General features: G+C 37.3%; 1 long non-coding RNA gene across 1 annotated transcript in view; it reads left to right on the top strand.

The window, feature by feature from the left end:
• LOC311626597 overlaps window positions 1-25817 on the top strand; it is a 92889-nt gene extending 67072 nt beyond the window's left edge. The window contains exon 5 of the long non-coding RNA XR_014795730.1: window positions 25119-25817. This is a non-coding gene — a long non-coding RNA (uncharacterized lncRNA). The remainder of the gene's footprint in view (window positions 1-25118) is intronic.
• The last annotated feature ends 733 nt before the right edge of the window (window positions 25818-26550 follow it).

Raw genomic sequence — 26550 nt, 5'->3', positions numbered from 1 at the left:
TTTCATTTTAAGTGTGGCAATTTGATATTTATATTTATTTGTATAAATAACTTGGATACCACATTTGTGAATTCAATTATAAGTAAGACCCAGGCTATTACTGGCCATTACTGTATGCTTGCCACACTTAAAGGCCACACTATTCTGGTATTAAACATAAGCACTGTCAGAGTGTGTTGCCTTGAGTAACACTATGAAAACTACTCAGCACCATGAAAACACAATAATGCCCTAGTAATCATGTTTTAGGTGACACTTCTTGATTACAAGGTCCTTGACGAAGTCCATATCAAATGCCATTGCACAACGTTGTATTTCTGAATTGATCCGAAGCTGACAATGTAGATTCAATAACATGCCAAGCAGACATAGGAAGGTTCCATTCAGCTCTTAGCAGGTGTGATGGATATCCCTAAGGCCCAAAGCATGATAACATTTCTCAGGCAGTGAATCAGACACTGTCAAACGAAGCCAGCTGAATCCATTAGGTCTATGTAAAGATCTTCCTGTGCAGCCTGTGAACGCTGATTTTCCCCTTGGAAGACTCCTTAGAAAGTTCAAAAGATTGAGTGGCTCAAGAGTCCTCCCTCTAGCCAATGCCTGGTTTTATCTGGTCAGCCAACCTTTTACTAACACAAGAGTAGTCACCAATAAATCTCAGATTGTAATTATTCACCAACACTTCATAGGCCCTGGCTACTCCTTTAATATCATCAGACTCTTTGAAGTTTTGTGAAAACCCATCTTTAATTTAGATGACAGATTTTACTCCTTAGGTTTTTGAAATACACTCAGGAAAAGGACAGTTTAATTTACTTTTAAAGCCATTCCTTACTTCTTTGTTTTGCAGGTGGCATTTAAACAGTATTTTAAACTTTAAAGTCAAGGGCAGGAAAGTAATCCCACTTGCCTCTGTGGTTATAATTCAGAATCTGACTCATTTAAGTGACAATAAACATAGAGTAGTGGTCCTGGTGTCAGTCAGAGACAACAACAAAGTCATCAAAAGCAGTCCCTAAGTGTAAATCCAAACCAATCAACTAGTCTACGAACAAAGACAACTCCTGAGAAACAAAGGAGCAAACTTCACCCGATATCACATCAATAAATAAGGGAGGCGCTAAAGGATATATGTAAGAGTGGTTAAGTATTAAAGTAGAATTTTTTTTCAATATGTACAGTTTTCTATCCAAAAAGTTTTCTGGACCTTGAATCTGAATCTAAAGTAATTTCCTAGAGGTTAAATCTGCTTTTAGATCTCAGTTTCAATATCACTTCCTTAAAGCTTTCCCACTCTCTCCAAATTATATTAGATCCTGTGTTATAGGTTGCCATAATAGTCTTTAGTTTTTCATAGTATTTGTTATATTTTAAATTAATTATATATGCAAATGTCTGCTTAATTATTAGCTTCCTTGATGAATTTAACATTCCAGGAGATAAGACAATGACTATTTTATTCTCTGATATATAGGAGATAGCCAATATTTTTTAAGTATCGAGATTGACAGATGTAAGGACCTAGAAACATCAGACCTAGTTCAGACTTTAAATTGCAACTGGTCCAACCTTTATTCCATTGTGGGGATATTCTTTCAAAGTGCTCACTTGATGATCATCCGGTTGCTCTTTGAACAATTCAGATGAAGGGTCAATAATTTGTAAGACATGATATTCTACCATTCGCTACTTAACAAAAATTACTCCATCAAGTCCTTCCTATAACTTTTACCTTTGCATCAATTCCAGTCTCAGAAACAATCCAGAATAAAATCCATTCCTTCTTGTATACAAGAGAACTTAATTATAGCAAAGTAGCTATAATGTGCTCTAATATATCTTCCTTTATCTAGACTTAAATCCTTGGTTCTTCTAAATGTTCTTTATACAAACTGATTGATTCTATGTTCCTCATACAAACTGACTGATTCTCCTCACTGTCATTGTTTCTTTACTCAGCCTGTGTCTCAATTTGGCCAGATCCAATTTGGCATCCCAAATGCCATATGACCTAGGCAAAGTGCAGTGAAACCATCATCTTACTTGATCTGGATTTCATAACTTTATTAGTAGACTTTAACTTTGCATTGCTAGAGGTATCCTACTATCCCTATAAAAAAAAAAAAAACTGAATTCAATTGGGTTCAACACCTTCTTAATAAGGCTGTGTTATTGCCTGGAAATCTAAGAGTTCTTTTCTTTGCCATATGTATGTCAGTACCATGTGTAAATTCCAATGCCTTGGGAAAGATTATATGACTTAGGATATGTGGTGGTATCTTAAGGCTTACCTCATAGCAGCCCTAAAAATATGTAGACACCCCCCACACACACACATTTCCTTTCTTATTGTTACTATAATTTGCCCCAAAGCCAGGTCTTTTTGTGATGCTTCATAGTCATTCCAAATAGGGATTCCTGAAGAATTGCCTTGGGCTGCAAAGGGAAGTGTGAAGTCATTATTTCCGTGGTGATATATTTCCTAGGCTTTTAAAAACCAAGTTCAAGAAGGAAGAATGCATCCAGTCTGAGTCCTCTGTGTCTACTGTTCCTACAACCAGAAGTAATCTGGTGGTTTCTGCCTTACCACTCCCAACAAGGATATATTACACAAGCTATTGCTGCTCCCCACAAAGGCCTTCAGGCTGTGAGTACAAAGCAGGAAAACTACCACATTCAGGGTTCACTTCCTGTTTCTTATCAGTTTACAAATTACAATACAGGAATTGCTCCAGAGAAATATCACCTTTCCTCTTAGCTATAAGGTGTCTATTATTCCCATACTTGCAGCTTCTCCGATATTTTATTCTACTCAGTTCATGTGGCTTAATTTATTTCTTTTATTTTCTATAAGGAAATGAGCATTTAACACTCTTGTCTATTCATTCATTGTATTTGTTATATGTTTGTTTATTTTTAATATCAAAGTAATACATATACACAAAAGAAAAAGTTGTCTTCTCCATTTCTTTGTGCCCCCAAGTCCTGATCAGCACAAGTAATAATTTTTATCTCTTTTCAATAATTTCTTCTGGCATTTACCTCTAATTTATAAATAAAATATTATATAACTTCATTTTTCAATTGTTATATTATCTAATGCCTTCCAATAATGCAAGAAAAGGATTTGAGTCTTTATACAAACCTCCACTTTTCTCTCTCTCTCTCTCTCTCTCTCTCTCTCTCTCTCTCTCTCTCTCTCTCTCCTCTTTCCCTCTCACCATATTCTCAATCCAGTTATATTATCATTTCACCAAATTAATATATAATATGTACATTATGACTGTAAATTTTATTAAAAGCTCAGACAGATAGTATACTATAAATTATGTTCCTTAATTGTAAATATTTTGTTTTTCTTGACATTAGTAATTGCATTTTTTCCTATTTATACTGCTTTATAAGTAACTAACACCAGTTTAAATTTTCACACAGAATTCTAAAAGTATACTTAAATATGGTTATACTCATTAGGTAAGCTTTCGGTAACTACTAGAACATTCTCTCCTCTCTAATTTGGCCTTTCTGAGAAGCTATTTTCCAGAGACTTTCCTTTACTATTATCCTGAAATTTTCTTTATCTTCCTTCTGTTTGGTCCTTGTGTCTCAGATCCCATGTTTTACTATTCCTTAGTGTACGTCATTTTGTTACTAACACATTTTTAAATGGTTTCCTGAAGACACAGGTTGCATAGGAAGTACATTTTTGAAACAGTGTATGTCTAAAAACATTTTTATTTCCACCTTCACACTTGATCAATAGTTTAGCTGAGTACAGTATTCTAAGTTGGAAATTATTTCCCCTTGGGATTTTTTACACATTGCTTTACTGTTTTCTAGCTTTCAATGTTTCTGTTAAAAAAAAATAGAAAGCTGTTGATACTTGAGCTATGTGGTAAGATTCTCTCCTCTTCTTTCTTCCTCTCCTGCCCCTTCCTACCTCACAGATCCTTAAAGATTTATTTTCTTCATCCCTTATGTTCTGAAATTCCATCATCCATTTCTCCAGTGATGGTGTTATTTTCTTGGATTTATTTTTCTGGGTTCTTCATGAACTCTTGCAATATAAACACTTTGTAGTTTGTAACTTGAAAGAGTTCTCTTTTGCTCAAAGGATGCTCCTTTGTGAAAGTAACCTGCTCTACTATCAAATGCAATACCTTATCTCACTGACAACTTCACTTGTAGCTTTTGTTGTTGTTGTTAATCCTCACCTAGGATGTTTTTCTATTGATTTCTTGAGAGAGTGAAGGGAGAGGGAGTGACAGAGAGAGAAACATTCATTAATTTTTAGAGAGAGTAGAAGGGAGGAGGAGTGAAGGAGAGAAACATCGATTGGAGAGAGGCACATCAATTGGTTGCCTCCCACATGTGCTCCCTGACTGGAGCAGGGATCCAGTCTGCAAGCCAGGTACATGCCCTTTGACGGAAATCCAACTTGGCACCCTCAGTTCACAGGCCAATGCTCTGTCCACTGGGCCAAACCACCTAGGGCTTTACATGTATCTTTTTACAAAAGTTTTATTGTTTTCCTTTATCAGCTTTGTTTCTGCCTTTCCTACTTGTTGATTTTGGTCTTTGCCTTCTACTTTAGGGATTCTGATATCTGATTTTCCCTGGCTGGAAATTTATATTTAAAAGGGAGGTCCTAAAATTTTGTTTGGAGAAGAAAATAAAAAAGCTGTGGATTGATGGCTCTTACTATGAGTCATAAAGTGGGGACCATACTATTTCACTTGAGAAATCCTAACGATAGTTTATGGAAACCTTTTGTCTTGAGCCAGTCTTTGGAGCTCAGGATAAAAATTCTCTAGGCTACCTCTAAATTGTGCTGCCATCAACATTCTGAGAGCCAAAAAGGAAAAGAGGGACAATACAGAACATAGACTTTCACTCAGTTTTCTTCTTTCTAATTAAAGGCCATATCCTGTGCTTAGTTTTACTTGCTCTCCTCCAGCTGAGTCTCCCTAGATCAACTTGCCAGAAATAGAAACTTCATTTCCTGGGCTGGAGTGGGACTTGGAATTTAGCCTATGAAGGCTTAGTGATCTGAGAGTTTAGCTATTCCTTAGATATAACTTTTCACCAATTTTCCTTATTTCAGCTTCATCTTCTAATGCTAATTTAGAAGTATCTGTGCCCTTAACTTCTTAAGATTTTGGGGGTTATACAGATACATTGGTTGTCTTGTTTTTTAGATTCTCCAAATAAATTCTCCTTTCCCAAGTGTAGTTCATCAAATATCACTTATGTAGCTTCCCAATTTCCAAATGAATATATATGTATATATGTATATATGTATATACATATATATTTACATTCAGACAGACATATATGTATGTATAAAATTAGTTGTTTATATAAAAATTAAAAAATTAGTTGTTTATATAAAATTCAAATTGAAAGTATCCTGTACTTTACTAAGAAATCCAAGTATTATGGAAAGCAAAATAAGGAAGTGTTAAGAATGCTTAAATTCTCACCTTACAGTATGCAGAATCAAGAAATGGTGTCTAGATTTGATAAAACAAAAAACCGATGTTGTTAATATTTAGATTTTCAAAAGTAGCTAATAAAGTTACTAATCTCGAACTGTTTTAGATGGAGAGGAAATAGGATGTGAAAAGTAGTGTGAATAAAATCTTCAGCTATTAAAGCAGAAAATCAGTAGGTTTATGCTAACGTCTAAAGTTGAGAATTAAGCCCTAGCCTGTTTGTCTCAGTAGATAGGGGAACAGCCTGCGGACCATCGGGTCCCAAGTTTGATTCCAGTCAAGGCCTAGGTTGCAGGATCCTCCCCAGCCAGGGCCCTACTTGGGACATGAGCAGGAGGCAACCAATCGATGTGTTTCTCTTAAATTGGTATTTCTCTCTGTCTTTCCCTCTCTCTTCCACTCTCTCTGAAAATCAATGGGAAAATAATAAAGTTGGGAATTAAGAAAAGCCATCCAACATTAAGGCAATCACCAGAAGACCTGAAAGCGGGTGGTTGAACATGGTTGTCCGTGGGTGTGGGGAAGCTAGCTGCAATGACAGAGGAGATGATGAAATTTCACTATTAGCCCTGCAGCATGTTTTGCTTCTGAAATACATGTTTAAGTTAAATTAAACATTTTAAATTTGTTTTAAGAAATACCTTAAATGAATATTATATTTCTAATATAGTGTTTATTATTATAATGTAGCAGCAGTATTATACCCATAATAAGCTCTATGGCTTTGACTTATGAACACTTTCATATATATACTTTTTAAAAAATAACATGTTTTTATTTTAGAGAGAGAGAAAGGGAGAAATAGAAACATTGATGAAAGAGAAATATCAATTGGCTGCCTCCTGCATGCTCCATACTAAGGATGGAACCCACAATTCAGTCAGGTGTCCTGACTGGGAACCTAACCTGGTACATGGGTCAACACTCAATCACTGAGCAACACTATCTGGGCTCACATACTAGTACATCTTTATATTTTGAAAAGTCAGTGTCAGATAGCTTAAGTTTCAAAGAACAGAAATTTACTGGAGACATCAGTTCTTTATCATTTTCTAGTAAGAGACTTTTTCTTATATGGAAAATGTTGAATAAGAAATCAAACTCCCAGCAGGTGATAATAATATTACTTTCATAAAAGAACAGTCAAGAAAAATACATTCATTTGTCTACTTTTAATGCTTGACACAATTACTGTGAGATATCTGAACAATGTCCTCTTTTTTAATAATGATTAAATAAGTAATTGTTTCATTAGTCTTAATCTTAGGGTTTGCTATAATCTAGGTTTCATGAATAAGCATACTAATTTGTCTGATTAATTTCCTTCTAGCAGTAATTTCAGTTAATAAGAGTGATAAAGGCAATATATAGAAAATGTAACATTCCTGTAATTACTAACTAGAGTTATGAATATGAAAATACGCAATTTCCCAAATGGAGAAGGATAAAAATAATAGAGGAGTGCAGATATAATTAGTTTGCACAGAAATATCAAACAAACTTGAAATATAATTTGGTCAATGAATCCACTTCAAGTCAAACTGGTTGACCTCACAAATTAAAAAAATATTTTAAATGCCATATAGCCTTCATGTTCAACACTATAGGGTCCCTGATCAAGTTTTTCTGATAATAAAATAATATTACTCTAATCCCACTACACACCAAGATCTTAGAAATACTTGGTACTCTTAGAGACAAAATGATATTGTTTTATGGCATCCAAATCTACGGTGAAAGTCATGTCTACAAAATATTGAAACAATTTCCACAAAGTACACATATAATCCAACTAGATACATATTGAATACATACTCTGCTCAGTACAAACGTACACCTCAATGAAAAAGAAAAATGAAAGCAATGCTACAGCTCCAAGAGCAAACATTTGCAGAAATTATTTATGTTTAAAGGTTTTTATACTACTTAGAATTCATAATATACTTTACATTGTTTTACAACAGAAGGAGAAATCATGGCTCAGTTTACTAAAATAATTATAGTCGTAATCACAACTGCTTTTGAAGACTGTCAAATATCTCCAGAGTGCACCGCATATATTTCCTTTACTAGATTCCCTCTTTTATGAGTTCATTAAACAATTTCACAGCATTATTGTACAACTACTCTGCATGGCATATTGTTTGTGCAGAACATTCCCTTTAATAGCTCTATTCTCAAACAGATGTTCGTGTTTTTTTTCAAAGATTTTATTTGAAGAATAATTTGCACATTTATCCTACTGTGTTGTCACTTTTCTTTGGATTTTGAAGCAGCTTCCTCCTATATTATGGAAAGCCTAATATTGTCAACAATTTCAAAGAAGGAAAACAAAAACATTCATCAGCAAATGTCTCAGGTCAGTGTGTAAGGTTATTAGAGCAAATTATCCCCAAGTGATAGCAATTCAAAGTTAAAATACAAAGTCAGTAACAACTTGTTCTCAGAGGCATGTGGAAACAAAAATGCATGATGACACATTTGTTTACTCATTTTGCTTTTATGAATTTTTAATTACATTTCTAAGCCAGTTGGGTTCATTATAAATAAAGTAAAATAACAACAGACTAAAGAGAAAGAAATGGATGCAAGACTTTTTTACACTTACTTATTATAAGACTATTGAATCAGTCATTCCCTGAGACATATTTTCCTAGGAAAGTGACACTGGATATCATTCTGAATTGGCTTATCTTGCCTAAACATTTTAAAGAAATGAGATGCTATCTACCATGTATTTTAAAGAGGAAATTCCTCTCCCTGCTTTACTCAAATCAAATTTTATAGGGTTTTAGTCTTTGGCCAGGTTTGTTCTCTGCAGTTCCCTCACTAGATTTATCTCTTTTTACTGTCTTTGTTTTTGAGTCATTGCAAAGACTGAAAATGTTGCATCTCATGTGAAGAAGGGCTATTTCCTTTTATAAACAATCTCACTGCAGTGAAGTCAGAATCACAGTCTTATTCTCATTCAGATAAATGGTGGCAAGAAAGACATTTCACTCTTGCTTTTGAACCATGGATTAATGAATTATGACCATCTACCTATCATTTTGAATATGTAATGTGAATTTACTCGTATGAAAATACACAGTGTTGGGAGAAATGAGGAACCAGTATGTTTTCACAGCTAGATGCCTATTTCTTTTTATTTCTTTCTTAATCTTTCAACAAGAATGTGGTTTTTATTGGAATAAGAAGACCTGAGAAATACAGGCATTACTAGGAACTTAGATTATAGTCACAAAGAAAACACTTCATTTTAGATTTTAAAATTTGCACAATGTTAATTATAGGAAATTATTAGGACAACTGAACTATGATGTCCCAGTCTCCTCAGCTATTAACATGGCAGAGCTCAAAGTTTCTTTACATAGACCTTCTAAGATTTCTAAACAGGACTATACTCCAGGAATGTTCTTTTATAACAAGCTGATGAGATGCCATTTGGGGACAGAAGAGTTCTGGGATGATGAAGGTGCTTGTTTGTGCACTGGGAGACATTTCTCACTGCCATGTAAATGTGTGCACCTGGCAATGAGTGATGGTGGAATGGAACATACCTGTTAGATAGCCAGAAGCAGAGCACTTTAGTCATTAGAAAAGGAGTCCATGCAGGCACTATTTAGAATGGCAGTAATTTGGAAACCACCTAAAATGTTCAGGTGAAGGTGTGTTTTTTTAATGTGTGTGTGGTGGGTTTTTTTCTTGATTTTTAGAGAGAGGAAGAGATATGGGTAGAGAGATAGAAATATCTATGAGAGATAAACATCATCCATCAGGTATCTCCTGCACACCTCACATTGGAGATCAAGCTTGCAACCATGTGCCCTGACCAGCAATGGAACCATGACCTCTTGGTTCATTGGTAGACACTCAACCACGGAGCCACATCAGCTGAACTGAAGGGTATTTTTTAGATGGACTTTAACATATCTATGCAATAAAATTACCTTTGGACCTTAAAAATGATAGTGTATTTTTATCACTAAATAATTATTACAATGTAAACTCTGAAGAGAATAAGTGAAATAATACTATGGACTCATCTATTTGTACATTTATATGAGCACCTCCTGTCCAGACTAAACAGCTTTGTTCTTATTGCATTTGTTTATTTAATTTTTCTTCTTACCTTATACTAAACATGATTTATTTGACACGAGAGTGATCACAGTGGGAATCTGCAGAAATATACCATGAACATAAATGCTAAGCTTGCAGGCCCAGTATTAGGCTATATTATTAGATTTATTTGTGTATGCTTCATCTAAATTACTTTGAAGTTTAAACATTTATCCAGAAAGGTACAATAATTATAATTGATTATCTTGATGAATATTCAATATTGAACCCATCTAAGTAACCATTGCTAACATCGAGAAAATTTCTCCAGTCTCACTCTTGCCTCCCCCCCGGGCACTACTACCTCCATGCAAGCTCAGCCACAATCTGACTCATCATACTTTGTTTTGCTTTTTTTGCTTAGTATTATCTTTGTGATATTCATCTATGTTTTTGCATTTAATTATAATAAATGTATTCTCATAGCTATACAGTATATAAATTTAAATATAGTGCTGCTGCTATGAAGATAGTTGTGGTATTGATTGATATGTGAATGTTAACATGTTAAATCACTTTTAGATAACTAGAATGAGCCATATTAATATGTAGACTAGGGGCCTGATGCACAAAATTTGTGCAAGAGTAGGCCACCCTTCCCCCGGCTGCTGGCACTGGCTTCCCTCTGGCACCCAGAACCTGGGCTTCTCTCACAGCCTGGACTTCGTCCAGAAAGTTGTCCAGAAGGATGTCTGGTGTAATTAGCATATAATGCTTTTATTATTATAGAGAATGAAGATTTATATGTTGTGTGTGAAGTACAGTTGAGTAGGCTCCAATTCCTGGCAACTCTTATCAGTGACTGACATTTACAATGTCCAGGTCTCAACAGCCCTGCTCAGCTCCTGTAGACTCATGGCTTCTTTTATGAAGTCAGTCCATCTCATATTTGTTCTTCTTTTCATGCCATCTTCTATTTTCCCCAGCATTACTGTCTTTTCCAAACAAACCTGCCTCCTCGTGATTCATAATGTGCCTGAAGTAGGGCACTTCAGTTTTGTCGTTTTTTGCCTCCAGCAATGTTTCAGGCTTAATTTTCTCTAGGGCCCATTTGTTCATCTTGCTGGAGGTTTAAGGGTATTTGCAGAATGCTCCTACAATCATATTTTGAATGAATCAATTTTTCTCCTTCTTTATTGTCAGGTTCCACAGCCATACATAATATAATTGGGAATACAAGGAATGTGGATATGTTAGTCTTGGTCTCTAATAACAATTCTTTGCTCTTGATTATTTTATATAATATTATATATAATTTTTATATTGCTATATTATATTATCTGGTTTTGAGGCAGCCATTTGTTTTCAGAGTTTTCTTATGGGGATTTTTCTTAATAATATCAATATAATCAATTTCATCAAAAGATATATAATCATTTAGATTCCGCGGCTTTTGGTTAATGGTTTCTCATGAATTTTTTCTATTTCCACTACATTATAGATGCCTAAAGTTTTCTCAACATTGCCCTTTTTAATGTTTTTATTATCCATATTAACACTGACCTTTTTAAAATATATTTTATTGATTTTGTACAGAGAGAAAGGGAGAGAGATAGAGAGCTAGAAACATCGATGAGAGAGAAATATCGACCAGCTGCCTCTTGCACACCCCCTACCAGGATGTGCCCGCAACCAATGTACATGCCCTTGACCAGAATCGAACCTGGGACCTTTCAGTTCGCAGACCAATGCTCTACCGCTGAGCCAAACCGGTTTCGGCCAGTACTGATTTCTTAATCCATGTGCTTGGAATGAGGAACAAAAAGGACCTTGACTCACCAAGGTCTCCATATGCTAAATCTTGTACCAAAAAATAAGGAGCTTACTCAGATTTTGATGAATAAGATCTGGGCACATCCGAAACTCCTTTTGACCTTAAACTCCCCTTTGGAAGCCAATAAAAACAACAACAACAAAAAAAAAAAAAAAAAAAAAAAAAAAACAAACACACACACAAAAAAAAAAAAACCAAGGGAATTAAAAAACTTGATGAACAATATTAACTGTTGAATATAATAGAATCAGAGGTATGGAAGGGGAGAGGACTGATGATTCTCAGGGAAAAGAGGAGTGGGGGGTGCTGGAAGAGACTGAACATAAAACTGTGCACCTATGGATGAAGACAATGGGGGGTGGGGAAAGGGCAGAGGGTGGGGTAGGAACCTGGTGGAGGAGGAAAAATGAAGAACTTTTGTAATAATATGAACAATAAAGGTTTATTTAAAACAACAACAACAACAACATTGACCTTTTTTAAAATCTCTGACATTGGTAATGTTTTATTTTCTTCCTTTTCTCTGGGTAAGACTTGTTAGCTATAGTATTTTAATAAATTAAATTTGGTTTGTTAGTTTTTTTATTTTATATTTATTTCCTATTTCATTGATTTCTGATCTTAATTTTAGAATTTTCTTATTTCTACTTTCTTTGATTTGGCTTTGCTCTTTTCCTGTGTTCTTGAGATGGACACTTACATAATTCATTTCATTTTAAACCTTCCTTCAAATAAAAACATAAATACTGCTTTTGTTTTTATATGTTTTGTGTTTATGTTGGATTTTAACTAGTAAATTTTAACCACAAAGAATAACAATAATATTTACATTAGATACCATATAGCTGATATTTCATTGATTGAAACAACCAGTGTTTCGTGAGTGTCTGCCACATACAAAGAGAGGAGGATGGTGTTGAATAAGACACTTACCTCATTCTCATGGAGCTTATATATTAATGGGGGTCCACAGGTAGTAATCATATAAACAAATATGTGAGATGATGCTAGATATTCAAATGTTTATTGAACATCTATTATTTGTGAACCATTGTTAATTTTATTTATTTATTTATTTATTTATTTATTTTAGCCAACACAAAGACAATTTATTAATAGCAAACAATGATTTGAGGAGTCCTGTCCACAGATTGTAAGCACAGGTGTTGTGCAGGAGATGGAGTTGACATCCTCAATCTCTCTTTCACATGCCTGTCCATTTCTTTTTCCATTTCTTCCCCCAAGGCACATACCTCTGCTTTCTTTTTCATAAACTCCAAACGTCCTTCTTTTGCCTCTGTATCTTGTTTGCTTCATCCACACAGCCCAGCGGGCTCACTTTTACCTCTGATTTTCTAAATAAACTTTCACATATATTTGAGTTCTTGACTCTGAGTTCTGAGCCAATCTTACTGTAAGGAATGTGGTGCCTTTCACCATTAATAACCATCAGTCACACAACAGATGACTTCCTTATCAGAAAGATCAGTGGCATGGACAAAAGTGTCATTGAAGGATGCAAAGATGTGGCAGACACCAAATATATTTTCTCCTTCGGCCTGTTCTTCCTTCTTTTCCTTCCCCTTGATCTGTTCTTCCTTCTTTTCCTTCCCCTTGCAAGGTATCATTTCTGTATGTCTTCTCCAGGCTGTAGAAAAAGAGAATAGAATTGCTCGTTTGCCAATCATTGTTAAACAGTTGTAACTTTTGTTTTAAAATTAAGAAGGATCATTATGAACACTAGGATGACAAAAGAAAAAACATACTTAATATTGACAACGATGTTGGAAGATAGGCATTCTTAACTGCATCTTATAGGCAAGTCAGCCAAGATTCACAAAGACCAATTAAATCAGCTTATAACCAACAGATGGAGTCTCAAAATATTATATTCTTTCCAGTGAAGGAAGCAGAGCTTGCCACACCAAAATATGACATTTTATATTGATTATTTTTAAAGATATATTTTATTGGTTTTTTACAGAGAGGAAGGGAGAGGGATAGTTAGAAACATTGATCAGCTGCCGCCTGCATGCCTCCTACTAGGGATATGCCCACAACCAAGGTACATGCCCTTGACTGGAATCCAATTTGGGACCCTTCAGTCCAAAGGCCGACCCTCTATCCACTGATCCAAACCAGTCAGGGCTATATTGATTATTTTAAGCTGGTTATTTTTAAGAAACAAAGGACTCCAGAAAAAAACCCTTTGATCTGCCCCCTAACTGCCTAAAAGGTTCAGATAGAGGACCTGCCAGGAAGGGAGCTATCATCATGACAACTAACGTTTAAAATGAACTAGTGTGTCCTTAACAGAGGGGAACTTCATCAAAGTCCTCCCTGTGTCCCGTCCTTAAAGGTGGCCAGCAGACATTTCCTTTTCAATCTTTGCTTTTCTATCTCCACTTGAACTGCTTTCTCCCTCTCTGAAGTGACAAACCTCAACCTCCACTTCCTCCTTAGCTCAAGATGCCATATAGGCCTTCACTACCTTATTTGTCCTAGACCCTGTATTACTAGGGAACCCCTGTATGTATATACATAATTAAATTTGGTTATTTTCTCCAAATCTGTCTCAAGTAGATCTGATTAGTAGACCAGCCAAAAGAACTAAGAGGGGAAATAGCGGCAATTCCCCCTCCACCACACCATCTATCAAGATGAACCTTTCAGAGAGCCAGGCATTCTATTAAGGGGTTTCTCCCTCCGCCCTGTTATATTCCGTGACTAAAAAGTAGTTTCGAACACCTGCAGACATTTCCAAGGGAAGTTTTAACAATTCAATTGGTCTTTGATGGTGAGACCAATATTTGAGATTTGATTTTCAGAAACAAAAATGGTAGAACAGAATAACTGGAGGACTTTCAGAGATTATTTTATTTGGTCCTTTTAATTCTAGATTGGTCACAAGCAGGAAGGGAGACAAATGTGTAAATGATGGGTGTAAAGCTATAAAACAAAGGACCTACAAAAGCACATGCCTTAGAGAGCAACTGTACCTTAACAGAGAATTCACGCTATGTAAATGAGCATTTTCCTCAGTCTCACAACCCAAAATGTCCAACATCCCTTTTTTTTTTCCTTTCCTGAAGGGTTCCTTGTTCCAAGTTCCTCTTTATGCATTCCCTAAGAAAAGCCTCACATATAAACAGAAGACACTGTATGGGCTCCATCTACAAACGTGCTCCTAACTACAGAAATCTCAGTATTTCTGTTGTTTGTTTCCTTTTGCTTCACTGCTCCCAGCAGACAGCAGACAGCAGACAGTCCCGCCCAGCTTTGCCTCCAGCAGAAAAGACTGAACAAAGAAATCCCAGGGCCCAAACTGTTCAAAAGATCTTCAGCAACTACTTCAGGGCCAGTGAATTTCAAAACCAGTGACTTATGATTTAAAATTAAAAAGGGCCAGGATGAACATCAAACTGGGTGCTGGGAGGGCAGGGGAGAGAGGCAAGGATGGAAAGGAGATGTGCATTTCTGCAGCCTCCTGAGAGCTTCTGACACTGGGGCCAGGAGGACTGCAACTCTGAAGAACATTTGTGAAAAGAAAGAACAGATTCATTGCTTCATTAGCATATACATACCCACCTCCACTAGGTTTCTGTTCCAGGGGTAACTAACCTCAGCTGACAAACCACACCAATGGCCAAAACCCAGCTTCTACTTTGCCTATTATTGTCTGCATGGTGACTGCTGTTTAAAAACCATCAACCGGACAGAAGAATTACACCTAATTAACACGCTCCTATAACCCCAGCAAATGATAAACCTGCTGTGGGAGAAAATGCATTCACACTTTCTTATCAAATTAGGGCCTCCAAATGCTCCTAATTAGCTAAAAATCAATTAGTATGGTGGCAAAATGAAGGTGCTTATACAATACTTTTAAAGGTACAGTCAGAGAAGTGTCCCTCATGGAGAAGCTGCTGGAGTTTCTTAAAGCTGTGAGTAGAGGTCGGGGCTGAGCCGATTTCATCAGCGATGTGCAGAATCTAATGAGATTTACTTCAGAAAGCAGCAGACTTCCTGGGGCATTCGAGGATCGGGCGATTCTCATTGTGATTATTCATTAAAACTTAGGGGGGAAACATGTAGGTGAGCCATGTAGGATTTGGTGCTTATTTGCAACCACTCATATAAAAGCACAAATATTTACAAATAGAAAAGTGTTGTAGACTGCTTGTTAGTAGGCTCTTTGTGAGTTAGTTATATTTTCTGTAAAGTTTTTATTAACAATTTGGCAAACTTTTCCTTTAGGACTATGCTTATTTCAAAATTTGAGTAAAAGAAAAAAAGGGGGGGGGGGGGTCCTTGCAAAATAACCCAGGATAGTTGTCCACCAATGACCTTGACCTTGTTTCCATGCCATCATCTACAGTGTCTTGATTCCAAGAAAACTGAGCAAATTAGGTGACTTGAGAGAACTGTCTTATTGACAACATACTATTGTAATTGTTATTAGAGAAATGCCCACATTGTGATAATCAGTTAAATGTTGCCCACATTGTGATAATTAGTTAAATGTGAACTAAAATTACAATAGTTTCACATATTATGACCTTCTATTCTAAATCAAGTTTCATTTTTTGTTTGTTTTTATGGGTGTGTGGGCAGGTTATACAACAAAAGTTAGCACTCCTCTAAATACAGCCCACTCACTGAAATCAACTTCATCAGAGATTCCATCTGATTCCCCTGGTGCCGGTGCACACAAGGGCCGCCGTGCTCTCCCCTGTGCATGGACAGTGTCTTGTTTATTTAAGGAAGTGTCTGGAGGCCTCTGCTGGTGTTTAGGGAAATATCAACTGAGATAGAACGGTAATCTTAGGAGGATTCTAAGCAGATGAACCTCCTGTACGTGTGATACATCAAACCTCCATTTCCATATGTTTAGCGCTCTTTCGTTACTGTAAACAATGGTAAGCTGATTACTCCCTCTTCCCAATGTCCTCTCTTCGAAGAGCACCATGTGTGGCCACAAGATTCGCTGTGTTCTCTTCTCTGGCAAATGGCATCCAGTCCTGCCCATCCTTGCTGCACTAAGTTATCCGTCTGAAGATTATTTTTCACCCTCTGTCAGTTTATATCACATCTGAACTCCCTGTTCTCCAGGGATTAGGGCAGATTTTCCATCAAACCAGCTGTTTGCTTTTTTTTTTTTTTTTCCCCATTAATGGCAAACCAGCTCTGTTATAAATTAACATTGTCCACATCAGGAAGGGACGAGGAGGATCAGCTTCTGTTTCCTATCTGTTCTATTTCCATTCTGGTGAAACCAACAAACACATAAAACACAGTGAGAAGCTGCCCCCAGGAGGTATGGCTGGAAGACAATAAAATTTGGGGCAGACAGAAAGTGATTATAAAATTATTTCTAAAACACGTAAGAAGAAAGAAGGTGATTACCATGTGAATACTCTTTTAGTAATTTCCACAAAAACACCCATAATATGAGCATTTTTCTCGGGACATTCAGGAGCTTACAAAATTCATTGTAATACTTATAATACATAACACCAGTATTCTTCAATCAATGGAAGAAGAGCACAGAGAAAAGAAAAAATAGAACACAACCAACAATCTTATTGGCAATAGAGGCACCTATATATTTCAAAATTGAACCCAGGCATGCTCTTGAAACTTAGATAAGAGAGGTTATTTCTGTGGGTTAAAGGCCACATTTCTTGGATCTGGTTTCCACACAGCACATCCTGAGACTAGGATTCTGCTGCAAGTTTGGTTTTTGGGTTTTTTGTTGTTGTTGTTGTTTTTTATTGATTATGGTCTCAAATAATTGTCCTTATTCCCCCATTCCCATCCCAAACCCCTCCCTAGATATGCCCCCCCCAACCCCCCGTTGTCCATGGCCGCTGGCTAGGCCCATATGTATGCACACAAGTCCTTTGGTTGATCTCTTCCCCTTACCCCTATCCTCCCTTACTTTCCCTCTGAGGTTTGAGTCTGATCGCTGGTTCTCTTTCTCTGGGTCTGTTTATGTTCATTATTTCCTCTAGATGTGTGAGATCATGTGATCCAAGAAATACCCTTGTAAGAACCTAAATTGCAACAAGCCATAATGGTTATGCTAAGTTATTTTTGAAAGGAGTGCTTTCAGGAGAAACCAGTAGCAATGAAGGAAGCAAGATGAAAAAGCAGAGAGCTAAGCAAGGGATAGAGTTCTGGTACAGCGAGCGTCAGTCTGGCTTGGTAGGATTGAATCAGGCTGCTTTTCCTTTCTGGAGTCAAGAGAGTGGTGACTCAGGCACCCGCAGGCCCCTCTGGATGAGGTGGCTCCATCTGCCCAAAGGATTTCAGGTGTGAATCATCATCATCAGTAGCAACTATAGCAGCCTTCCAAGGCTCCCCCAGATACTGAGAGAGACATCTAGAGCCTTCTACACAACATGCTGCTCTTAGGGCATGTATTGAGTGTTCAATCTCACAGCAAACAGAGCTTGTGACTGACAGGCATACTTAAATGCTGGTAAGAAGCTTTAGGCAATAAAGACATGCACAGAGAGAAAAGATCAATTGTAATTTTCTTCATTTTTTTCCACCAATCCTATCTACAATTCCATTTTTTTACAAAACAATGGGTAACAAAATCAACCTTTCTTTCTTTCTTTCTTTTTTTAACATATTTTTTTTTTTTTTTTTTTTTTTTACAGAGAGGAAGAGAGACGGATAGAGAGTTAAAGTTAGACGGATAGAAACATCAGCTGCCTCTTGCACACCCCCTACTGGGGATGTGCCCACAACCAAGGTACATGCCCTTGACCAGAATCGAACCCGGGACCTTTCAGTCTGCAGGCTGACGCTCTATCCACTGAGCCAAACCCAAACCCGTTTCAGCTCAACCTTTCAAATGATTAAAAAATAACAGTAGAGTTTTTTGGTTTTTTTGTTTTGTTTTTAAAGAAGACTCTTTGTTAAAATCTTCTTTAAGTATAAAAAATACAAAATTCTATCAATAGCTATTGCTTGGGCAAGAAATGAATTTTTAAGTTTTAGATGATATTTGTGGTAGCTCTTACTCTTTCCAAATGATTTCAGAATATTCTAATTCCATTCTAACATTGCCACTTTTTCCTGTAAAAAATCAGGAGATTTTTAAAATATATATATATATTTACTGATTTCAAAGAGGAAGAGAAAGATAGAAACACCAGTGATGACAGGGAATCATTGATTGGCTGCTTCCTACATGCCCCCTACTGGGGAACAGGCCCGCAGCCCTCACATGTGCTCTTGACCTGAATCAAACCCCGGACCCTTGAGCCCGCAGGCTGATGCTCTATACACTGAGCCAAACCAGCTAGGGCCAGAGATTTTTTTTTAATGCAATTTTAAGGTTTATGGAATTTTAATTGGGTAGAAAGAAAAAAAAAAAAACACGCAAACAGAGATTTCACTTCCATTTCTGAAGTTCTGATGAACAGATTCCACTAACTCATAGAAGTAGAACAAGAATACTCATTCCTTTTTTTAGTCATTCCTATATCTGCCATATTTGAACATTTGTCATTTTAGATAACGCTGCAAACATTTTTTTAATCAGCCCTCACAATATTTTAAATGAATCTACCACTGTTCACTGCATGATCTCCATCTCTACTGAACATTCTTCAAAATTGGCACTTGGCTATCCTGACTTTCGCTCAAAACAAGATCATGGGTTATAAGTTCAAGTACACCTAGGATTTAGTATGTGCTCTGGTATCGATTAACTGTGATCTTGGATATGCCACTTAATCTCTCCAAAGTGCAGCTTCCTCATCTACTTAAAAAAAATGGTCTAGATAACATTACCATCCAGAGTTATTGTGATGATTGAAGTGTATGTTTGATAAAGATTGGCACATGTAACACCTAATTTTCTGCTCAAATACCATGAAAAGACAGAAAATACATTTTCTAAAGATCCAAAAATAACTTGAAAACTAAGTTTAACTGATAAGCCCAAAATTCTGAACAACTTTGGAAAAACAGAAAACTATTAGGGCTCAGTTACCTGGAAAATTCAGCCTGAGGGAACCCCTGTAGGTCCATCATTCAGTTAGTGCAGTGGTCGGCAAACTCATAGTCAACAGAGCCAAATATCAACAGTACAACGATTGAAATTTCTTTTGAGAGCCAAATTTTTTAAACTTAAACTTCTTCTAATGCCATGTCTTCAAAATAGACTCACCCAGGCTGTGGTATTTTGTGGAAGAGCCACACTCAAGGGGCCAAAGAGCCTCAGTTTGCCAACCATGAAGTTGTGGATGGAAAAAGAGGAGAAAATCTGCAGGAAAGGTTTCTTCTCTCTGCCTTACTGCTGAAATACTTGAGAACGGTTGGAGAGTGCACAGTTTCAGTAGCAGCTCATTTTGTGATAATGTGATACTAGTGCTCTCATTCAAGTTATACTGTACTGTCATGTTGTTACCTTTGTAACTAACTAGTTATTATTCTTAATAATTGGAAGGAGCAAAGGGAAGAAGGCCAGACATTATAAGCGTGATCATCTGGGCAGCTTCACCAGGAAGCTACAGTTTTATACTCCCTATGAACCACCTGTCCATTCCCTGAAAACCACTAGGGGAAGGAATCAAACTAAGGGGGAAATAGGTGCATGCGCAGTAAAGTCAGGAAGATGTAGGGAAGGTGCTTGCCTCTCAATATAGCCAGGGAATTAAGATAATCGGCTAGTGGGTGGAGCCACTCCAAGCATGGGAAATTCTGGAAGGTTAAATCCCCCAGACAAGGGAATTCTCTCTCTGGCTGCTTGCACTCCTGTGTCTTGCTTGCTCAGTGACCAACACTTGCTGTGCGCCTCCATAGCCATGTGGCCTCGCCATGTGGACCACACATACAGTGGGCTGCAGCTGGGAACACAAGCTGACCTAGCCAGACTCTAGACTGGACTGGGAAAATATGGAGCAGACAGAAGGGGACATTTTCCTTGGTGGGATAGAGAGAGATGGGACCTTGGAAACTCGGGGTTTTAATTCCACAGAAACAAAGTTTTCCACGACACCTCATCGTGGAACAATTGGGGACATGGAGAGCACCCCACTGATAACATCACCTTGCACAAGACCATTTTAGATCCCCTTAAATATCTAATACACTTTAAGGCTTAGAACGGAGGTGGAAACAGTTACCCAGAGAGGAAAACTTCAAATCAGGCTGTTTCAAGAAAAGAATAGCCTTGAAAACATGAATGCTATTGAAAACTACCTGAAATTTTTAAAAATCACATTAATCTTTTTATGAGCAAAAGTATGTTTTAATTTAAAGCATATGCAAGATTGATGCTCTATGTTATCAGATAATCATATACCTAGTTTTTATTTTTCTAATAAAAATGGTTTCTAATGATCACCTGATTTACATATCAAATTTAAGGCTTTCCTGTATTTAAAGAACTAGGGAATTGCACCATGTGGAACTAGTCCAAGCAAAAGAGACAGCAAAATCTCCTGTGGCACCAGAGTCCTGGTCAAGGAATCAATATTTGCATTGTTTTGTTTTGCAAACTCTATTTCTTCCAATAATAAGGGCTTATTTCCCCTTCTTTCATTCTCCTTGGAGATATGAAACATTTGCACTTGTCAAAGGATGCAAATTAATTATCACCATTTGCATAATTGGTTCTCAATAGTTTAGTAAGTTAAACTAGTAGGGGAAGGGAAAAAATAGGAACAAGTTTAGGTGTATTCCATGATTGCATTCTTCATGGTCACTAAAGTGTTTCCCTAGGAAAGAACAATCTAAAAAGAAAGGAAAAAAATGATATGGAAATGATAATTTAAAAAATGCCTTCAAATTTTAGTTTTTTATTTCAGTTTTTTATTTAAATAAACTACTTGAATATTCATCATTAAGGATTTGATCACAATTTAATGCTGTAACATTTAATTACCTTCATTTTTGGGCCACCATAAATCAAAAGATTGTAATTTAAATGTATACTAATTTATTCTTGACCTTAAAGTTAATTACTAACCATCAAAGGCTTTAATTATTGTTGGCAAGGTGGGAATATATAAAAAGAAGACCTGGTGAAACAAGAAATAGAAATAAGGCTTATTGGCACTGAGGTCTAGAAAAGTTAGCAAATGTATAATCAAGTAATATCTAAAGAAAATACCTGATATTAAACCTGACAAATAAATAATAAGAGCATACAGACTAATATTTCTAATAAAAATGCATGCAAAAATTCTTACATTTTCAGCAAATTAAATCCAAAAATCTATAAAGTATAATATGTTATGACTACCTGGGGTTTGTGTCAGAAATATAAAGTTAAACATTCAAATATGTATCAATGTACTTCAGCAGATTAACAACAATAAAAAACATAATTATCTCAACAGATGTTGAAAAATAGTTGACAGAATTCAACATACATGACTAATAAAAATCTCCCAACAAGCTCAAAATTAAAATTTCCTAAACATGATGTAGAGCACTTATGAAAAATCAACAGTTAATATTTTATTTAATGTGAATATTTCTGTGAACAGAAAAGGGGCTATGTAATAAACTGGACATTCCCAATTGCCAAAAGTAACCTCAGGATGGTCTGATCACAAATTCCTACCTGGGTGGGCCATGGCTGGTAGTCACATCCCAGGCCTATGGCTTAGATCTGTTATAATTTAAAAACTTAGTATCTTCAAAAGATCCTGTTGATGACTTTCAGTTCTGACCAACATAAATTAGTCCCTTTCCTCCGAGATCATCTACCATCCACATAAAGCCAACAACAATCATAGATGGACCCTGAAAGGTGAAAAGAAGGCAGACTATTCAGGCATCCTGGGACTTGCGGTGAGTTCCCTGTTTCCTTACTGCCTCCTTTATGTCCCAGACATAAAGGATATAAAGGTCCTGCAGAAGCCTCCAACCCAGATCTGCTAACAGGTACAGAATCCCTTTAAAAATCTGCAGGAAAGTCCTAGTGGGAATACCAGGAGAAGTGTGGCCTAAAAGTACAGAAAACACTTTTGGCAATATTTACTTTATTCACACCAAGGTAAATATTGCCAAAAATGTTTACTTTATTCACACCAAACACCAATAGAAAAGCCACCCATCATACACTTTCCCACAGTTTTAGTTGAGCCAGAAAAGGAGCTTCTCTCACCCCTCCAACCACCACCACTTTACCTCCTCATCCCCTGCACAGGGACGTCACACAGTGGTGCTCCAGTCTCCCATCCAGTGGTGCCAGCAGGGCCAAGCAGCAAGTAATTCTTTACCCGCTTCCCAGAAAAAACAGATGGGCACTTTTATTGCCCTACTCAAGTGGTGTCAGTGGGGTCCAGAAATACACTGAGGCTCATTCCAACCTGGCAGCAAAGAGACTTAATGAGGCAACGGGAAGTGGGTCTTATCATCACTCTGCTTCCCACCTCCACTCCAATGTCACTAGGGCCCAACAGAGAGTTGACAGCAATGGTGGAAAGAGGTGATGGGAAAAGGTGGCATGAGTTGGCACTCACCTCTCTCCTCCCCTAGTGCCACTGGGTTCTCTGAAAGATAAACTCAATCTGAGCCAATGCCACAGTAGCCCTGGCAGGTGTCACAGGGGCCAGTGGAGGAACTGAACTCCTCCCCTACCCACATGTCACAAGGCAGTGGGAATCAGGGTCCCACATTTGCACAATGGGAAGGTGAATATATTGTACATACCCACCCAGCTCTTGTGCTGCTCTCTAACAGTGGGAATGCCTGCTATAGAAAAGAGTTTTATAAAATAATATACAAAATGCCCAAGACACTCAAATGTCACTCATCATACCAGAATCAGAAAACAATCTCAACTAGAATGAGGAAATACTATCAACAGATTTCAAAAAGAGATGAATCAGATGTTAGAATTATCTGACAAGGAATTTAGTGTTAGCATCCTAAAAATACTTGAGCCTGGCTGAGCATGTAGAAAAATAGTTGACAGAACTCAACATACATGACTAATAAAACACTCCCAACAAGTTTAAAATAAAAATTTCTTAAACTTGATGTAGAACACTTATGAAAAATCAACAGCTGGTTGAGCATCATCCCATCCCAGGTACAGAGAAGTCACCAGTTTGGATCCTGGTAGAGGCAAATGCCTGGATTGCAGGCTCCATTTCAATTAGGAGGCCTGCAGGAAGCAGCTGATCAATCTCTCTCTCTTTCTCTCTCTCTCTCTCTCTCTCTCTCTCTCTCTCTCTCTCTCTCTCTCTTTATTTTTGTCTCTCTCTAAAATCAATTAAAATATATTTTTAAAAATATTTCAAAATCATTTAGAAATTCTTATAAAACAAATAAAAAAGCTAAACAAAAAAAATAGAAGCTATAAAAAATAACCATTGTAGCTGAATTAAAATAGCAAAAACGAAGGTGGTAAGAAGTGGTCATGGGGCGGTAAAAATGGTTTATATATGGAAAGTAGAGACAGAGGATTTTCAGAAGTATTGCGTGTGGAGTGTGAGAAGATAAGAAAATCAAGGATGAGTCTAAAGAGTGGAGCATACGCACAGGAAAGAATTGGGTCACACAGCTGGAGAATGGAGGGACTGAGGACCTTTTCTGAGCCGAGCCGGTAACTTTCATTGCAGCCACTTTCTACAAATGGTCTACATTGTTGAAAAATATACCAATAAACAGAGTAAGCCATGATATCTACAACTATATTTTCAATTACTCCGAATCAACAATGGCAGTTGCAGTGACATGGAGGCTAGGAAATCGCTAAGATAAAAGGACAAGACAGGTGCCACAACTGATATAAGATACTGTGACCAGTTAAATCACCTACTGAGTCATTCAAGCAAATGGGTAGAATAATCTAGGCCTGACCTGTCTGGCAATCTCCCAAGAGCTTTTATCATCGGAACTCCTGAGTTTTCTTTGGAAGATACATAATTAGATTCTACAGTGAAAGCTATGAATGAATCAACACTGTGTTCATGTCTTGTTAATGAATAATGAAGTCAGATTGAGTGACATGTGTTATAACAGGTGTGTGTGTGTGTGTGTGTGTGTGTGTGTGTGTGTGGTTTGTGAGTTGCTAGGAAAAATAATGCCTGGAATGGTATACTCCACACTGTTAGCAAGGAAAGCTCTGGAGAAGAAAGCAAAGGTGACAGGCAGAATAGGGATAGGAAGGTGGGATGTCATCGTTCTGAGATTATGTCTGCTTTATTTGAGTTACTTTCATAAAATATTACTTGTGTAAATTTCTGGACAATATGTAGGAGAGGAAAATACTTGTAGGGCTTTCTACCTTCCCACCTCAACTTAAGAAGAAATATAACTTGGCCTTGTCCATAAATCTACCATCTTCCTGCAACATTTTATCACAGATATTCCCACAGGAATTTCCTTGAGCTGAACACTGCTATGGAGGTTAAACTAAAGCCCATGCAAATATACATTACTCCCCCTCCTTCTTTTGTCCCTAGCAAACATCAGCTTCCAAAGTAATGAATGTAAAAAGGCAAGTGGAACTTGAGAAGGTTAACATAGCACTTAGATTTCTTCATGCAGTAAAAATAGAATATGCTCAATAAGGAAGCCTGATACATTAATGAACAACACAGTCATCTTGTTGTCATATTTTTACCAAAGTCAAACTACCCTTTTAATGTAATAAAGCTTTGTGTTACATCATCAAATATTCCCTCCACATCCGTTTTAAAACATTTACTGATATCACCTCTCTCTCTCTCCCTTTTCACCTCCAGGGAGCATGCCTCAAATCTGCCCTGGATTCGGAAAAGACCTTTCCCTGCTAAGATCAAAGCACCATGAACAACGTGGTTTGATCTGTGTATGTATCTAACAGCAAACCGTGTATATAATCCTGGGCTTTGTAACTATCATGATCTCATAACTGGCCTGCTGAGCAGAAGTGGGCAGCTTAATGCAAACAGCCTATGAATCTTCATATTAATTAGTTTTGCTCCCGAAATGTGTGTGGTGGGAAAAACTAGATGGAGGTTAGACTCTTGACTCTATCACTTACTGTGAGGACTTCAACAATCACTAAACCTCTTGGAGTGTCAGTGTTCTTATCCACAAAGTAAGGATTAACATAGTCCCTTTGCCAAGTTGTCTTTGAAGCTTAATGATCTCTGAAGAACTTGTGAAACCTCTTACTCAAAGCCAAGCACAGAGCAAGCCCACAATAAGTAGATAATTAAAATATGATCCAGAAAGGAAATGTATGTGGGAGATCAGATCAGACTTTGGAGACTGCAGGTAAGAATAACATTGGCTTCCGATGTAGACAGAGTAGAGTTGGCGGATACTCTGATAAAGTGGGATGTGAGAAGCCCATTTTATCTGCCTCTTGGCCTCTTTAAGAAATGCTCCCTTTAGTTTGTTTCAGGCAATGTGTTCCCTGGTAAAGGTGATCTATTAAGTAGGTACAGACTACAGAAGAAAGGTGGGGAGGGTGGGTTGGAGGGAAGAAATCAACCAAAGAACTTATATGCATCTATGCAATCCTTGGCATAGACAATAAGGTGGTGAAGGCCTGGAGTAGGGAGCCGGGGCGGGCTAGAAGAAGACAATGGGGTGGGGCGGGGAGAGAAACATATGTAATACTTTCAATAATAAGGATTTTTTTTTTTAAGTAGGTAGCATACAAACAGGAACTAGAGTTTTCTTCTTAATAAATCCAGCCCCACTTGCTATAACCCAACTTAACTAAGAACAAGGTCAGACAAGCAGCAGGCAAAAGCACTGGACATTGAAGGAGGGGGTGGAAAGCATGCTGAAACTGGGAGAAGAGACACAGAGAAGGAGATGTGGGCTCGCCCACCAGGTTCACTTAAGGGGCACAGGGGCTATGTTGTGATACCTGTACTAGTAAGTGCATGCAGGGGATTCCACAAGCAAGGAGGCTTGTTTCGGGTTTGAAGGCATCCTAGCCCTGGTGCTCAGCCCAGAAAAGATTGACAAAGTGGATTGGCAAGGTATGAGTTCAGGTGAAGGAACAGGCAGGTGCACAGTGCTCAGATGCTGTTCTGGAAATGGGACTGGGTTTGCCAAACTTCATCCGTTTGCAAGTTGGAACTGCTTGGCCTTGCATAACCTCGATTCAATAGGATGATTAATGGGCCTGTTTCTGCAGTGAAAAGGAAAAATAAAATTTTGAGACAATCAAGTATG

The sequence above is a fragment of the Pipistrellus hanaki genome (genome assembly GCF_964339955.1).
Source record: "Pipistrellus hanaki genome assembly, chromosome: 8".
NCBI lineage: Eukaryota > Metazoa > Chordata > Mammalia > Chiroptera > Vespertilionidae > Pipistrellus > Pipistrellus hanaki.
The sequence above is the reverse complement of the archived record's forward strand: the minus strand, read 5'-3'. Positions and strand labels throughout refer to the sequence as shown.